General features: G+C 43.9%; 1 protein-coding gene across 1 annotated transcript in view; it reads right to left on the bottom strand.

The window, feature by feature from the left end:
• The window catches only part of SLC2A9 (solute carrier family 2 member 9), a 79133-nt gene extending 71357 nt beyond the window's left edge, over positions 1-7776 (bottom strand). The window contains exon 1 of the mRNA XM_076065860.1: positions 7422-7776. The gene's annotated coding sequence lies outside the window, so the exon portion shown is untranslated. The remainder of the gene's footprint in view (positions 1-7421) is intronic.
• Positions 7777-17668: the final 9892 nt, after the last annotated feature.

Here is a 17668-nt window from a genome sequence, read left to right as displayed (position 1 = left end):
TTTTTTTATTTTCATCAAAATATCATAACCTACATATACAACAATGTAGAAACACTTATGTATAATCGTCCACTGTTATCGCATGTGCATTGCATAAATAAAAAGCCACCTAAGGGCACACAACAGGGGATCCCCGTATCTGCTCCTTGGTGACATGAAGGTTGCTGGACATATTCTAATCAACATTTTTATTTTACCAGGTAAGGTCCACTGAGCTGTATAGCTCTTTTTCAGAAACGACCTGGCCACAAATGATAGCTCAACAAAGTGGCTTATCCTGTGGAAATTTATAGCAGCCAAATACTATAAACGCATGTTTCTAAAAGTGGAGGGGAAACCCGGAGGACCCGGATAAAAAATCCACACAACCACGGGGAGAACGTGCAAACTCCAAATATACAGGCGTCAGAGTTGTGATCGAACTGTATACAGCAGGGGTCGGGAACCTATGGCTCTCGAGCCAGATGTGGCTCTTTTGATGATTGCATATGGCTCGCAGATAAAACAAAATATTCTCACTTGTTTTAATCCATCCATCGATTTTTCACTGCGCATGTCCTGTTCAGGGCTGCAGGAGCAATTGTCCATTATTTTAATTGGATGATACTGGCCTACGTTTGCCGTTGCTGGGTAAAACAGGTAAACGCCCCCTTTTGAATCAGTCTGAGACTGCGTCTGCTCGGTCATTAGCTCAAAGCTAACCCTTCGACGAAGAAGATGGCGAAAAGAAAAAAAGACGACGAGTATCGTACATTTCAGGACGAATGGACCGAAGAATTCGCCTTTGTGGAGAGAGCGGGTTCTGCGGTGTGTCTAATTTGCAATGACAAAATTACATCGTTGAAACGGTCGAATGTAAAGCGGCACTTCGACACGCGCCACGCTACCTTTGCATCAAAATACCCTGCGGGAGACAGCAGAAAGAAAGCGTGCCAAGAGCTTCTGAGCAGGGTGCAAGCTAGCCAGCAGCAACTCCGCGTATGGACCCGGCAAGGTGACTATAATTCGGCTAGCTTTGCTGGTTCTTTAGCAATAGTGAGGAACGGAAAACCATTCACAGATGGCGAGTATGCTAAAACGTTCAGGCTGGATGTAGCCAATGAACTTTTTGATGATCTTCCGAACAAAGACAAGATAATCAAACGGATACAAGACATGCCTCTGTCGGCAAGAACTGTTCATGATCGTACCATCGTGATGGCAAACAAAGTGGAGGAAACGCAAGTGAAGGACATAAATGCAGCGCCGTTCTTTTCTCTGGCTTTGGATGAGTCAACAGACGTGAGCCATTTGTCGCAGTTCAGCGTGATTGCAAGATATGCTGTTGGTGACACACTGCGCGAAGAAAGTCTTGCTGTTCTGCCATTAAAAGGGTCCACAAGAGGTGAGGATTTATTCAAGTCTTTCATGGAGTTTGCTCAAGAAAAAAGTCTACCTATGGATAAACTTCTCTCAGTGTGTACTGATGGTGCTCCGTGTATGGTGGGGAAAAACAAAGGATTTGTGGCGCTTCTCCGTGAACATGAAAATAGACCCATCCTAAGTTTCCATTGCATTATACACCAGGAGGCACTTTGTGCTCAGATGTGTGACAGGCAGTTTGGCGAAGTGATGTCGCTGGTCATTCGTGTGATCAACTTTATTGTTGCCCGAGCCTTAAATGATCGCCAGTTTAAAACACTGCTGGATGAAGTTGTAAATAACTATCCTGGTCTGCTTTTGCACAGCAATGTGCGTTGGTTGTCAAGAGGGAAGGTGCTTAGCCGTTTTGCGGCTTGCCTGAACGAAATCCGGACTTTCCTTGAAATGAAAGGCGTCGGGCATCCTGAGCTAGCCGACACCGAGTGGCTCCTCAAGTTTTACTATCTCGTAGATCTGACTGAACATCTGAACCAGCTCAACGTGAAAATGCAAGGCATTGGAAATACAGTGTTATCCTTTCAACAAGCTGTATTTGCTTTTGAAAACAAGCTGGAGCTTTTCATCACGGATCTTGAAACAGGTCGTTTACTACATTTTGAAAAACTGAGCCAATTTAAAGATGCATGCACAGCAAGTGAGCCCATTCAAAACCTTGATCTCCACCAGCTAGCTGGCTGCACATCCAGTCTCCTACAGTCCTTCAAAGCACGCTTTGGAGAATTTCGTGAGCACACTCGTCTTTTTAAGTTCATCACCCATCCAAACGAGTGTTCACTGAACACAGCCGACCTGAATTACATCCCTGGTGTCTCCGTCAGAGATTTTGAAGCAGAAGTGGCTGACCTGAAGGCCTCAGACATGTGGGTGAATAAGTTCAAGTCACTGAATGAAGATTTGGAAAGAATCACACGACAGAAAGCGGAGTTGGCGAGCAAGCACATGTGGACAGAAATGAAAAAACTCCAACCCGAAGACCAGCTGATTCTCAAAACTTGGAACGCGCTTCCTGTCACATACCACACACTGCAGCGTGTGAGTATTGCTGTATTGACCATGTTTGGATCTACGTATGCATGTGAGCAGTCATTCTCACATCTTAAAAACATCAAGTCCAACCTACGATCACGTTTAACGGATGAAAGCCTCAACGCTTGCATGAAGCTTAACCTCACCAAGTACCAACCCGACTACAAAGTACCAACCCGACTACAAAGACATCAGCAAATCCATGCAGCACCAGAAGTCGCATTAATGGTGAGTGTTATAACAACATTATTTAAAAGAATAAATTCAGAGGCTTATTATACTGACATTTAGTTGAATTCACTTTTAAAATATATTATATGGCTCTCACTGAAATAAATTTCCAAATTTTTTGCTTTCATGGCTCTCTTAGTCAAAAAGGTTCCCGACCCCTGGTATACAGGCTAGGTAGTTAACGTCTTGCCACCGTGGCTAGAGCAATTAAAGTAATCAAATAGCAAAACAAAAGGTAACTAAAATACCCTTAGCTAAATGTTAAATGATCTTCAATGTTCAGAGACTATCTGTGAACCTCGGAAAAGCAAGTTACCTCGTGCTTTGAAAAAGTCGCAACACCTACCACCTTTCACACCTTTATTTAATATTTAGATGCTTTTGTAACATGTCTTTGTTGAGCCACAATTTATGTTTTTCAGGAACTTTCAAAGCTTCTATTTCGGTGTGAATCACTTTTCCATGTTGGTTCAGTTGCTAACATATTAATGTTTTAAAATGCATTTTCCATGCGTGCACTGGTCCTTATCTACGTTTCTCCAGCCCCACCATTTTCTTAAGTACTGGTTTGTATGTTTTTACTATCAACCGTAAAGTGGACCTCAAATACCTTGAACCATAATCATTCACCAGAGCAGGTACCGGTGTGCTAACCAGCTATTACATTTGAATATTTCTTTCTTTAAGTTATAGCAGAATAAAAAAATTGTATGCTCCTCGTTAATTATATGATCACCTATAATTGTTTTCCTGCCAAACAAATAGTCGTTTGTCAATCGACTTCTGGATGAAAGCATCTCTACGCCGTGTCGATGAGTTCTTTATTTTACTTTACGACGCTGGTCAGTGCGGGTTGGTGATGAGCAAGTGAAGAGTGGGTGAGGAGGTCACTTTCAACTTGCGTTTTACCGTGGTTGGGAATCGAACTCAGGAAGCCTGTTGGCAAACAAGCATTTCCAACCATCAATATTATTAAGCCTATGACCAAATCATTCGGAATATTCCCGATCTCGCCAAAGATGTGTGACCACGATGCACAATCAGGTTACCAGAGTGCTGCAGCACTACATCAGATCGTCAGAATCTGAATATTTTATACTGTACTGGAGGGATCCAATGAGCTATAAAGCTCCTTTTCACAGATGTCCTGGAGGGGCAGGTCAGAACATACAACACAAACTAATACATGGTCGTAAGTAGAGGACAGTGTATGAAATATATATAGTACTTGAGTTTAGGATTTTAAAGCTCATATGTGTCATCTTCAGATATTCAAGGACAAGTTAGGATATTTTCAGAATTTACAATCATTTCCATCGAGTACTTTTGCGAAATGTCATTATGCTGACAATAGTGACTTCACCCAATGCCACTTGGCACTACTTTTTTTTGGGGGGGGGGGGGGTAAGCGCAAAAGGACGCCATGGTCAGGTCACATCACAATTCGGATGATTATCCGAAATTCCGTGTCGAGGTCTGAATTTAGGATTTTTACCGATGAAATCCAAAAATCGACAGCATATCACTGTAATGGAGTTTTTTGGGGGGGTTAGATCGCGTAAATATAAATGTGTCATTAAATCCGCCACCACCCGACACAGCCAATTAATAAGATTTTGCACGTAAATAAAACATGCAAATTCATTTCTGGTTCAGCACACCGGTGTGTTGGAGAGTAAACCCATAACATTTAAAATTCGAGTACGACGTTTTGCCGGTAATTACAACCGGCCTCATCAGGCAACAGTCAGAATTGTAGTTGTATTGAATTCCTATACATCCGCGTGTATACTACCCGCATTTACCAACCTGCACTGACCAGCACGGTGCAAGTATGGTCAAATAACCCCCACAATCGGTACAGAAGTGTAAGTTATAAAAGACTCTTCTGGTAGATACGAGAGACAATACAACTGTTGTCCTGAACGTCCGTGGTTATTTTCATAAACTCCTTAAGTGAACCTGTCCCTTATTTGAAACTAATTTAAATGCCAGCTAAGGAAATGTTGTACGTAAGTTGTTTTATACAGCAGAATCGTGACCTCTTTCTATTCATGGGAGAAAGTATGTTTTCCGTACATTGGGGAACATTTTTAGCAGCTTGGCGAATGTGCGAATTACGCGCCAAAATGTCATTAATCTACTAGCATTCGGTACCTGAATTGGATGAAATGGTCTTCATACAGTTTGAGAACAAATGTTACGCATGTTCGTCTCATTTGCTTGTTTTACCAAACGATGATGCTCCAAATTGGAAAAATCCAAGACTTACAGATAGCACACAAGCTGTGTCAAAAACCGAGTCGCAACTAGTAAGCAAGCTAATGTACTGTATAATGCACAGCCCTTTGTCAATCCACTGCTGGATTAAGGACTCCTGCAGTGTCGGTCATCAGGGTTTTTTAGCCATACGTCATCATACTTGTTATATACAATTGGCATACAATGACAATGCACTTTCAGGACATTGAGAGCTCGGGGCGAGCGGCTACATCATTGGACCTCCCTTGCCATTATCAAAATATAATAATAGGTTTTTACCCTTTCTGGAAATAAAACAGCTGTGTTAAGATGTTAAAACACCAAACAGAAACCTTTTACAAGGAATCACGTCTGCATTAACCACATATACATTTTGCATGTTCTCCTCAAGTACATGCAAGATGTGTGCATGTATATGTGGTTAATGCAGACATGATTCCTTACAAAAGGTTTCTATCTGGTGTTTAAAAATCTTAACGCCTGATTTATTTCCAGAACGGGTCAAACTTATTCTTAGAACTCCATTTACTTGACAATTTAAACGTTTTTGTATCTCTGTAAAGCCAATGCATATGGTTAATCGTCATCTGGTGCGGTTTTAAAGAAAATGTGGAAATAATAAAACCATCTAAATTGCTGAAAACGTCCCTCTACCGGCTCAATGGTCAGCCTGTGCTCATTACAGGACTTTAATGTCCACGTATGAAGAACGCCTGATTGAAGAAATAATATTTGGGTTAAATACCCGAGTGGCCGAGTGTAATCCTTCCCTGCGAGTTTGGCACAACGCGATTATCTGCTGAAGATCAAAAACAATGAGACGTCTGTAAGATTGACTCGTCAGTTGAGGATAATTGCGATGTAACACGATTTTCGTTCCTGTGTAGTAAGTGTTATTTTCTAATTGCTTATGCCTCAAAAGTATACAAAAAATGGCTGTTATTCCCCTAAAACTTTGCTTCTGTGACCAGGTCTTTATGGGAAGGAATGACACAAATGCACACCACGTTTACTCATTGAAAATAGGTACATTTCAAAAGCAAAGTTTGTGGGAATAGCCATTTTCTGTACTTGTGAGACATAAGCAATTAGGAAATAACACTACCCAGGAACAAAAAGGAATTTGTTACACAGTGTTATTCATGGAGTGGATTATTAAGTTTGCTTTTGTGTCCTGGTCACAAAAGCAAAGTTTGTGGGGAATAATAACATCCATTTTCTGTACTTGTGAGGCATAAGCAATTAGGAACTAACACTTACTACCAGGGAACAATGTTATTGTTACACAGTGTTACAATGATGGTCACTGATTGTGGTGACTACTAGTTCATGATGTTGATGGTCACTATGATAGTATTGACTATACCAGTCCATGACGAAAGTCACTATGATAGTGATGAAAATAGACTATCACTACCATTGTTAATTACAACTTATATCGGAGTTGCAAAGGTTAAATAAATGTTTAAATACGATGCATACATCTTTGGGTAGCGTTTATAACCACCGTGGTTTATTTTATTCATCAAATATTTACACACAAATAAAATAAAAAGTGAATAAAATCGACACTTATGATAACTTGAGGTTCAGAAAACAAACACCAATTGGGTCGAGGCTCAAAAGAAAGCCGTCCCTTGGTGTGGACCAATCAGTTTCAAGGTCAATGCATATATTATCATAGTATGTGTTTTGTTTGCATTTTGACTGCAGGTATTGTGGTTAATGCAGACATGAATCCTTGTAAAAAGGTTTCAGTTTTGTTGCCAGAAAAAAGGGGAAAACCCCTATTATTATAAAAGTAGAGTTAAAAACCGGAGAAAAATAAGACAGCATATGTTTAAATACGTGGTGCTTAGGGTGGACGGCTTACACGACAACCTTCCAAGCTAACAATAACCGCAGCGCATGCAGTTCAAGTTTAAATAATTGCTAATACTGTACCACAATGAAACACATACGTTTCTTCTTTCGGAACAAGTCGATAGTAAAACGCTGCGCAGATTACAAGAGTTCACATTCTTTGGGTCTTTCGGTAAAGACACGTAGATAGAAAAAAATAATTTAAAAAATATAACGACGTTTTTCGATCGAAACGTCGTGATGTTTATTTTTCTATCTACATGGCTTTACCGAAATACCCAAATAATATGAATTACTGCAGTCGAGAAAGCTAAAGTCAAGAGATTACAAGAGGTGTATCATAAAAGCTCTTTTTTATTCTTAAACTATATTGCCAAAGCTCATTGAATTATTTTACATTTAATGTCGAATTCCTTGAGTTTTCCAGGTTTTGGCTTTTTTCTGGAAATGTGATTGTATGTCAAAAAAAAGAAATTACCCTTTGAGACGACTTTATTGATTTGAAGGGTGCTTTATATATTTTTTCATAAACAAAACCAACCCAAATTCATCGAAACCTACACGTTGTTTTATATATATTTTTTGTAAGAAAAAAATCCACGCTCTATCGTTCTTACCTTGCTCTCTGAACTTGTGTCCCCTTGACGTCCTCCTATCGACTTGGGGCAGCAGAGGCGTCCACGTGGATGCCAAGGGGCGATACCAAGCACGGATAACTTGTTTTTGCCAGACCCTGGAACACGAAAGAAATGGCGATACTGATTTTAAAAAAAAGGTTCGACTGCAAAAAAGAGGGCGGGTTTTGTAGATGACCAACCTCCAGCATTAGTCAACAGAACTGCAATAATGTTATCCGTGACCCTGTGATTAATTAACCCGAGCAATTCATTGTACTGCATACTGCTTTTTCGCAACCTTTGTGTTTTTTACACCGAAGGCACACATTTATCTTGCAGGAAATGTATGTTCCACACGACAGCCACTTCTTGTAAACTATGTGTGTGTCTCTCTTTGTGTGTCTCTGTGTGTCTCTCTCTTTCTCTGCTTGTGTGTTCTGTGTGTCTCCGTGTTTGTGTTTTGTCTCTCTCTCAAATTTAGCAATCTTTGGAAGAACGTTAATCAACCAGGTAGGGTGTTCACTGTTATGTTGGCCGACTCTCTCTGTGTTGTATTGCATTATATTTCTAAGTTTACTAGTAGTTTTTTTTTTCTCATTCATTCGTACCTGATGATGATGATGATTGCTTGTGTTGCAATGAAGACAGACACCGGATTGGCCATACGGCTGAGGAATACGTAAAAAAATTCCATTACCGATTTGGACGGAGGCACAGAAACGCAGAGACACTCCTTGGCTACACTTAAGCACGCTCATAAAATGAACAATGTAACTGCACACCTAAGAAGCTGCCCATAGTGATCATTCAAACAACATTCTGATTTACTGTTAACGTCAAGACGATCGTCTGCAGTGACTTTCAAAGTAGTATTCACTACAGAATGTTATTTACTCTGTCAATCCGCTACTGGACAAAGGTCTTCCAGTGCCATTGTGGATATGGGGGGGGGGGGGTGTTTGACAACGTGCAGATTGTTAAAGAAACTTCACCAAAGACTGGTGCAGTTTACAGCATGACCAAAGGGCAGAACCAATTACAGGCAAAAACAAGTTGACGTTAAAATATATATATAGTGCGTAAGATAGGGATGTTTACACCAGTTATAAGCAACATATTCAACTCTATGCAGTGCACGTTAAAAACAAATCATTACAAGTGTAGTGGAGTATGAAGATGTGTTGTGGAAACTGCGCGATTGCATGATCACACGCACAGTGTGGGGTTATCTGGGGTCAGCCTGTGGAGAAGGCAAAAACAGTGTGGGTCGTGTTAGGACAGCCAGGTGCAAGGGCTGGGATGATGAGGTAACGGTTGGGCCAATTAAGCCAGAGGATCAGCAACGGCGGTGATTGGCTGTGGCAGTTGTCAAGGGTGAGGAGGCGTCGAGATGTCTGGAGAAAGGCCGGTGGTTGAGGACGCTAAGCGTGCGGAGGCACGCGGGTCGATTAATTAGCGATAATGAGAATGGGGATGAATTGGGGGGAGACTCACAGAGAGCGGGGAGTTGGGAGCTGGACGAGGAAGACGTGGAGTTGGAAATAGAGTTTGGATACAGAGTTTGGAGACAGAGTGGGAAATGGAGTTGGAACAGAGTGTGAAGCAAGACGAAGTAGTTAGCAGTGGAGTGAGCGTAGCGATAGCGAAGCTGAAGACGCTGTGTGCGGAGTGTGCGAAGTCGCTGTGTGGGAAGACGCTGTGTGCGGAGGAGCTGAGGAGAATAGCCAGCAGTGGAGAGAGCGTAGCGATAGCGGAGCTGAAGATGCTGTGTGCGGAGTTGCTGAATGGGGAGTCGCTGAGTGCGAAGCAAGTGAAGTGATAGTGGGGAGACAAAGGTGGTGAGCGGGACGAGCGGAGCACGGTGAGCGAGCCGTGGTGACCAGGATACTGTGGAGTGTGGAGGACATATTGAATGTTGTAAATAAAGCGGTGTTCGAAGAAAGACAGAAGTTGTTCGCGTAAAGCCGAACACTACATTTGGTGTCAGAGTAACTACGAACCACGCCGAGATGTCAAAGAAGGCGGCAAAGAAGAAGAACGTGCTGGTGGACTTGTCCGACGACAGCAACGATGAGGACGTGCTGCCCGTGTCCAGCCAAGTGGCCGATACTCCTCCGGAGGGTCTGGTCGATCAAGAAATAACAGAACGAGGCGGCGGTCCGAGCGGGGCCGAGACCCCGGGACCGTCGGGGGATTGGAGAGTCCTCGTGGCCCAGTGGGAGGCCAGGATGGCGATGCTGACGGAGGCGTTCGACCACTTTGTGACATCGAACCACGTACAACCAATGGTGTCAAGTCAACCAGCAGATGTTGCCGCGGGGTCGGAGCGATTGGAGAAATCCGACGACGAGGAAGCGCAGTTGTCAGGAACGGCACGGCGACTTCACGTGCAGCGGTTCGAGGCCAAAGTTGGTGATTGGACGGCATTTACACGACGGTTCCGAGCGGCTTATGAATCTCTGGAGTGGACTGAGGGTGCCGCACTGCGGGCACTGCCGACGGCCCTCGATGATGATTCTTTGGCGACATTTAATGGTTTCCCTGCCGCCGTCAGGTCACCGCTGGACGGGGCATTCGCGGCAATGAGAAAGGTGTACGAGCCGCGGTTGGTTGCCAAACGTCGATTTCAGCAAAGGAAGCGGGAGGGCACGGAATCCCCTCGTGAATTCCGCAGCGCGTTGTTGGCCCTCGCTCAAGTTGCATACCCAGCGATGGACCAGGAGGCCCTAGATTCCTTGCTGCAGGAGAAGCTTTTGCAGTTGGCGAAGGAGCTACGGATCGTCCTTTCGCTTCCTGACAGCAACGACGACGACAACATGTCATCTCTACAGATCGCCAGGAACATCCAAGTCAACCTGGACCTCCGCGACGAGCCAGCGGTGGTGGGTGTGCAGCCGCTGCTGATGAGCGCTGCCACGGCCGAGAGCGCGGTGGCGGTGAACGAGGCGCCGCCGACTGCAGCGGTGGCCGGGGTGCCACCCACGGGCGTGCTGCGTCGTCCCGCGGTGTATGGAGGTGGCACGCAACGGACGTGCTACGAGTGCGGACGGAGAGGACATCTCGCCCGTGACTGCTGGCGGCGCAGGGGCGGCCTTCCAAGGGCGCCGACCAGCTACAACCGAGGATTTCCCCAGGACCGAGGATTCCGGGACCATCCCTATTGACTCGACGAGGGAATTCTGGCAGGTTTGCTGGCTGGACGCCGGTTGACCGGCCGCAACCTCGAAATGCTGTCCGGCCCGAGCATGGATGAAGGACGGTCCCGCCAGCGGATGGTCGCTGGGACAGGGACGGGTGTGTATCGAGGACCAGGAGCGGCCCTCACTTAACGGAGGAGCGAGGCCCGCCCTTGCCCCACGGTGTCTCGTGTAGGGGAAATGGGCCGGCAGCTGGAACTCACTCCCGAGGACGGACCTTCCATTGATTTTGCGTGTTGCGGTTCTTGTACAAAGTTGTTGTGTTGTTTCGTTGTTATGTTCGCGGTACTCAACTACTCCGAATTCGAAGTATCGTCGTAGCAGTACACGTTAAAAAAAATCATTACAAGTGTAGTGGAGTATGAAGGTGTGTTGTGGAAACTGCGCGATTGCATGATCACACGGACAGTGTGGGTTATCTGGGGTCAGCCTGTGGAGAAGGCGAAAACAGTGTGGGTCGTGTTAGGACAGCCAGGTGCAAGGGCTGGGATGATGAGGTAACGGTTGGGCCAATTAAGCCAGAGGATCAGCAACGGCGGTGATTGGCTGTGGCTGTTGTCAAGGGTGAGGAGACGTCGAGATGTCTGGAGAAAGGGAGGTGTTTGAGGACGCGCAGCGTGCGGAGGCACGCGGGCCAATTAATCAGCGATAATGAGAATGGGGATAAATTGGGGGAGACACACAGAGAGCGGGGAGTTGGAGTTGGGAGCTGGACGAGGAAGACATGGAGTTGGAAATAGAGTAGAATCAGAGTTTGGAGACAGAGTAGAAACAGAGTTTGGAGATAGAGTTTGGAAACAGAGTTTGGAGACAGAGTGAGAAACGTAGTTGGAACAGTGTGAAGCAAGACGAAGTAATTAGCAGTGGAGAGAGCGTAGCGATAGCGGAGCTGAAGACGCTGTGTGCGGAGTTGCTGAACGGGGAGTCGCTGAGTGCGAAGCAAGTGAAGTGATAGTGGGGAGACAAAGGTGGTGAGCGGGACGAGCGGAGCACGGTGAGCGACCCGTGGTGACTAGGATACTGTGGAGTGTGGAGGACATGTTGAATGTTGTAAATAAAGCGGTGTTCGAAGAAAGACAGAAGTTGTCCGCGTAAAGTCGAACACTACACAAGTAAATGGACGTCCAACTTTAAATGAATGAGATAACCAAAATTGTAATAGTACACTGAAAGTGAGGGCAAAAATTTTAAGACCAATAGGCTATCTCAATGTACAAAAAATCACTTTGAAGAAAGGGAGAGATTAAACTGATGAGCTCCATGGAAAGTATTGAACTCTGTGGGGAAAAAAAGCATTTTGAAAGTTATGAGTACAGAAATAAATTAAAGACAATAACACAAACGTGATTGAAGCTGTCATAATGTACAATGGAGGCATGAAAGCAGGACAAAGGAATTGAATTATTGTTAAATCGCAACAAGCCCTTTCAGCAAAATTATATAAGAATAATGCTTTAGAGAAAAACAATAAAAAATTCAACAATTTAGAATGTTTACAAAAACACTGTCATATACTGCAGGAGACAATTAATTATTCAGGTAGGAAGCTGGTTCTGGATTACCACACATAAGATGCAATAACTAAGGACATGATCAAAGAAGCAGGAACAGCTGTCGAAACAATGAATGGACCTATTTACTAATTGCTCTGGAATGACCTTCAATAATTCCTCGATTCAAAAAGATAAGACAACATTGATTAAATGAATTACATTCAAATTCGCATCTTATCACACGTATATGAATTGTTCACGAAGATAATACTGTACTGGAATAATAATAAAAACCGACTCATGGTCAATTGGAGACGAACAGGCGACGAAGCAAGCTAATTCTTAGAGAAATGTTTTCAACCATTTAACCACATTATCAGATTCTAGAAAAGACAAGTGAATATCAATTCACTAAACGACACAAAATCAAGTTTTAATGCGTTCAAACATGTGCTTTGAATGCAAACCAATGCAGTACCTGTGATGACACAAGGAGAACGTTTATGGAAATCATCTCCTTTATAATGTCCTTCACAGAAGGTGCGGTCCTGCAATGACTTGCTCACATCACAACGCCACTGCCGGCGGCTAGGGCTTCCACAATAATAAAGGAAGCTCACGACAGCTCCCCTGTAGATTGTATTTTGCCTACTCTTTTAAGCTGGCCTTGTAAGAGGCGAGAGTACCAACCACACTTGACCCCCACCACACGCGAACTACGCTCGACTGTGATTATAGTACATAACTGCTGCGTGGATAGAGGCAGGGTGGGCATGGGGTGGATGGGATTGATTAAATCGATCGAATTAGACAGGCGACCTTTGAAACTTGATTTGGCGCTTTCGTCACTGCAGGAATTATTCTTTGGTTCTTTCGGTAAAGTCACGTAGAAATAGAAAATAATAAATTACATATCATACGACGTTTCGATTGCAAAGCAAGCAATCATCAGGTACAAATGAAAGAGAAACAAACCTAGTAAATACTCTTTGTTTTTTTCGGTAAAGTCACGTAGAAATAATAAAAAAATACAATTATATAATAGCATGCGACGTTTCGATCGCAACACAAGCAATCATCATCAGGTAGAGGAAACACATAACCGCAGATATATATACAGACCTTAAGTAGGGGGAATTAACACAGATATACCAGGGGATACAGAGAGACGGAACATCACACTAAATAAAACAGGGTTTAGCAAAATTTGGAAACTATATAAAGCAACACAAACGGTCTGTCAAAACACAATTAACGCATGGTTTGGTTGAATACGCTGTTTCAAAGATTGTTAAATTGTAAGTTAAGTGTGAAATTTAAGATCGTGATAGAATACTTACCGTAGAGAGACCTTTGGGGGGGGAGACACGCGCACAGTTAAGGGGTAAAGTAAATCTGTCCCGAGGCTTTAAGAAGGCCAACGATGTAGGAGGGCTGAGGCTCATAGAAACCTAGTAAACTTAGAAATATAACGCAATACAGCGCAGAAAGTCGGCTGACATAACAGTCAACACCCTACCTGGTTGATTACGTTTAAGAGAGAGATAAGACAGAACCGGAGACACATATACACACACAGATAAGCGTAAACATTAACACAGAGACACAGAGAGACACATGTATGGGCACACAGAGAAACAACGTCTGAGTCGAGGCCTTAAATAGCTAGAGAGGGGGTACAGAGAGAGAGAGGGGGGGGGGGGTTAGAAGAATTAGCATGTCAATGGGATATACTGCAATGAGAGATCCGCCGAAGAGGAGACAGAGAGACGGAGGCAACACTAAATCAAACTAACTTAGTAAAATTTGGAAATGTAATGTAATGCAACACAGAGTCGGTCAACACACAATGCAAAGGCGACCTTTGCATTGCAAGTCCAGTCTGCTTTGCTTTGCTTAGGGGCCGTCCATAAATGACGTCACGCGATTTTGGACGATTTTTGACCCCCCCCCCTCGTCACACGGCGTCACAAAAAGTCAGACCCCCCCCTCAAATATGACGTCACAAAGCTGTGCCCCACCCCCCGCGCCCCAAAACCATATTTCTATTTTGAAAATAAAACATGCTTCAAATCACTTTAAACTATTGTTGTCATTGTAGTGCGTATTTAATGTGGCGCTGCACTCTGATGTTGTAGGAGAAAACATTTATTAAAAAGTCGATTTAATTAAGTAGAACGTGTCGTCTATATTTATTTAAAGTTGCGCATTTTGATGTGACGTCACATTTCTCAACCCCCCCCTCGTCACACATCGTCACAAATGTCTGACCCCCCCCCCCCCCAGGTGCATGACGTCATTTATGGACGGCCCCTTACGTGTCAAATGAGGATGGAACAATAGTGAAGTGGTTAGACTTTGCTATCATAATAATAAACCAATTATAGCACCTAATATTTAATAAATTAATTGGATGCCATATAGAGTGAAACCTTGGATTGCGAGTAACTTGGTCTGCGAGTGTTTTGCAAGACGAGCAAAAATTTTCAATAAATAGTAATTTGATAAACGAGCGATGTCTTGCAATACGAGCAGTACGTACAGTATACGCTTTATATTCTTGGTTCTTTCGGTAAAGTCACGTAGAAGGGAAACAATAAAATAATACAAACATAAAACAATAAAATTCTCACGTTTCGACTGCAACACAAGCAATCATCATCAGGTGTGAAAGCCACAACAAATTTTCTTGTTGTGGAGAACTCGGAGGCATAGAGCCAGAGCTCAACGTCCTTCATGAAGCAAGACTGAACAATGGAGCATTGGACTGTCGCTTAAAGGTGGATGGGGCTTGGAGGCTGCGAATGTGCAGAGTTTTAGATACTTCCAGATAGCTGACACAGCTAGAGAAAAGTGCCACTCAGCCAAGGCAGCTCTGGTTCTGGGTACCATGAACGCATTGCTAGACGTGCTGCGTAGGATGTAGCGGTTTTCTGTGGTCAATAGAATGAGAATTATTTGAGAGGCATAGCGGGAGACCTTGTTTCATCGTATCTTAGATTTAGTGATGGAGAGCCAGAGCAAAGTTTATAGCGAAGCCTTGGAAGCCATAAGTCCGCACATAAAACCCAGGACAGCACGTAACAGTTTGTTTTGAAGCCGCTGTACTTTGCTGAAGTTTTTTTTATGCCTGAGTAAGGATAAGGACGGTGTTGCAATAATATAATCAATGCGAGTGCCAACAAATGCTACAAGCCAGTATTTTCTGTGGTTGCAGTTAATATTGGGCAGATGTGCCTTACGGCCCTGAGATGGTGATTGCATGTGTAAAGACAGTACGGAGCGACAGAGGGACAGTATGGTTCCCCGGGACCATGGTTACTAAGGGACGTGCTAATGATGATTGATGGGACAAGCGTTGACAGGGTCACGTGAGGATAAGCACGGGATTCAACGGCGGTAAAGTGTATTAAGGGCGGAGATTGACAGGGCCAGGTGCGGTGAGCGAGAGTTCTGGAATATGGGCGTGGCTGGGTCGTGCGGGGCGGGGGGGATAAGACCCGGCGCGAACCGGACCTGGGGGCTGTCGGTGTGGGTCGTCGTCGACTTGCAACGGGTCATCTCCATCGTCTTCGAGTTGTCTTGAGACTAGAAGCTATGTTGTCTCAGAATAGTCGTATAATTATCCAAGGGTATATAGTCACTCGTGGTTACTCGTTGAGTTGTCGGCGGACTTTATTCACAATAAATATACATAAAGACAGGACGGTGTCTCTGAGAGCTACGTTACACATGTATTTACGTGTTGCGTTGTTGTCGATTGAGAATGTGGAGTCCAAGGTGATACCAAGGGTATTCATGTTATTTGAGAGACGGATGGTTGGAGCCAGCAATCAGAAGTTTTTGAGTCTGCAAGGTTATCATGCCAAATCGTCTCGTGTTTGTGGAGGGCATTGTGTATGTTTATGGAGGGCATTGTGTATGTTTATCTGTATATTTTTCGTGTTTTTTTGGTAATTATTCTTTGGGTCTTTCGGTAAAGTCACGTAGATAGGTAAAAAAACCTGACGTTTCGATCGCAACACAAGTGTTCGTCATCAGGAAGAAAAAATAGGGGGACAGCTGCTGAGGCAGACTGTTTTAAAGGTTTAAAATGGGCTACACCCATTTTAAAACCTATCTACGTGACTTTACCGAAAGACCCAAAGAATATGAATTCCTGCAGTCACGAAAGCTTTAAGTCAAGATTTGTGGTAATTAATTGAAGGTGGAGGGGTTACCAGCCCCTCGAACCCATCCAGAGCCCCCTTTGGCCGCTGTGGTGGCTGCAAAAACCATGAGGGGAATGGCCAATCGGAATTGGCCTTCCCCCATGGCACTGCTCACCACAGCAAGTGGGGCCCGACGTCCACCCCACCGCCCCCACCAGGCAGGCGGGGTGCGACGTCCGCTCCGCTCCCTCCTCCCCCGCGTTGGTTGGCTCCCGCTATTGACACACTTTATAATAACCTTATAGTCCATGTCACCAACTAGCCGGCTAAAACTTCACCATACTGCGTTCGTTTAGAAGCCAATGTTGGTTTGCTTATGAAACAGAGGGAAATTATATTTAAATAATTCACAATTGCAACAGCGGGCGTTTGTGTACATATCAAGAGGAAAAATATGGCCATCTTTTCATTGCTCATTGACGTGATGAAAGCTCGTCGTAAAATGTTAGTGGATTGTACAAAACTCCCTTCCCATGGGCATCAAGGTGCCATATCCTGGCTTACCAGGAGAATGCGATAGAGAAAAGTGTGAACTGTTATGTCCCTTTTGTATGGGATAGTGTGGCTCCCTTGGACACGTGACTTTTCTCCCGAGTCCTCGAGTTTCCTCCAATATATAAACACTTTTGGCTGAAAACATCTTAATATATAGAGGACCGCAAATCGTGGTCAAATGTTGGTGCCGGTTCATCAGATGGCTGTCTTCCTCAGCAAGAGTGAATGCAATTTGCATGAACAACGCTGTATAAAACAAACATATATTTTGCTTGTTTGGAACTATAGATTAGTTGTCATTTTCAATACCCATTGACGTAACCATTCCCAATAACGTTAGTTTTACGTCCGACTATTTACGACGGTGCAAGTAAGACCCTAAACAAGTTATTGATTTTTTCTAGATTTGAAGCTTTCGTGACTGCAAGGATTCATACTCTTTGGTGTTATTCGGTAAAGTCACGTAGGTAAAACAAATTAAAATAAATTAAAATAAAATAAACAATTAAAACACGACGTTTCGGAGGCAACGCAAGCTTCCGTCTTCAGGTGGGACCAGTCACAGTAAAATCTCTGCACCAAGTGGTGAGGTTCTGGGAACCTCGAGCTTAAATACAGGTTGAGGGGGGGGGGAGTGACCATGTAGGGGACTTTAGTGGAGTGAGGAGCTGAGTAAATCCGTCTTTTGTTGTGTAGATGGGTCACTGTGTGTGTGCAATATAAACGGGAAAAAATAGAATAAAATTAAAGCAGATCGTCGAGGATGTGCTGTATGGGGGCAGTAGAAAATGGGAAATAGAAAAGTTCGGAATGTTTGGTATACCACTACTTGAAATTGCTGTTAGAAATTA

The sequence above is a fragment of the Petromyzon marinus genome, chromosome 9 (assembly GCF_048934315.1).
Source record: "Petromyzon marinus isolate PM22_M1 ecotype Great Lakes invasive population chromosome 9, UKy_Petmar_22M1.pri1.0, whole genome shotgun sequence".
Lineage (NCBI taxonomy): Eukaryota > Metazoa > Chordata > Hyperoartia > Petromyzontiformes > Petromyzontidae > Petromyzon > Petromyzon marinus.
Note: the sequence above shows the minus strand (reverse complement) of the source record. Positions and strands in the feature narration are given on the sequence as shown.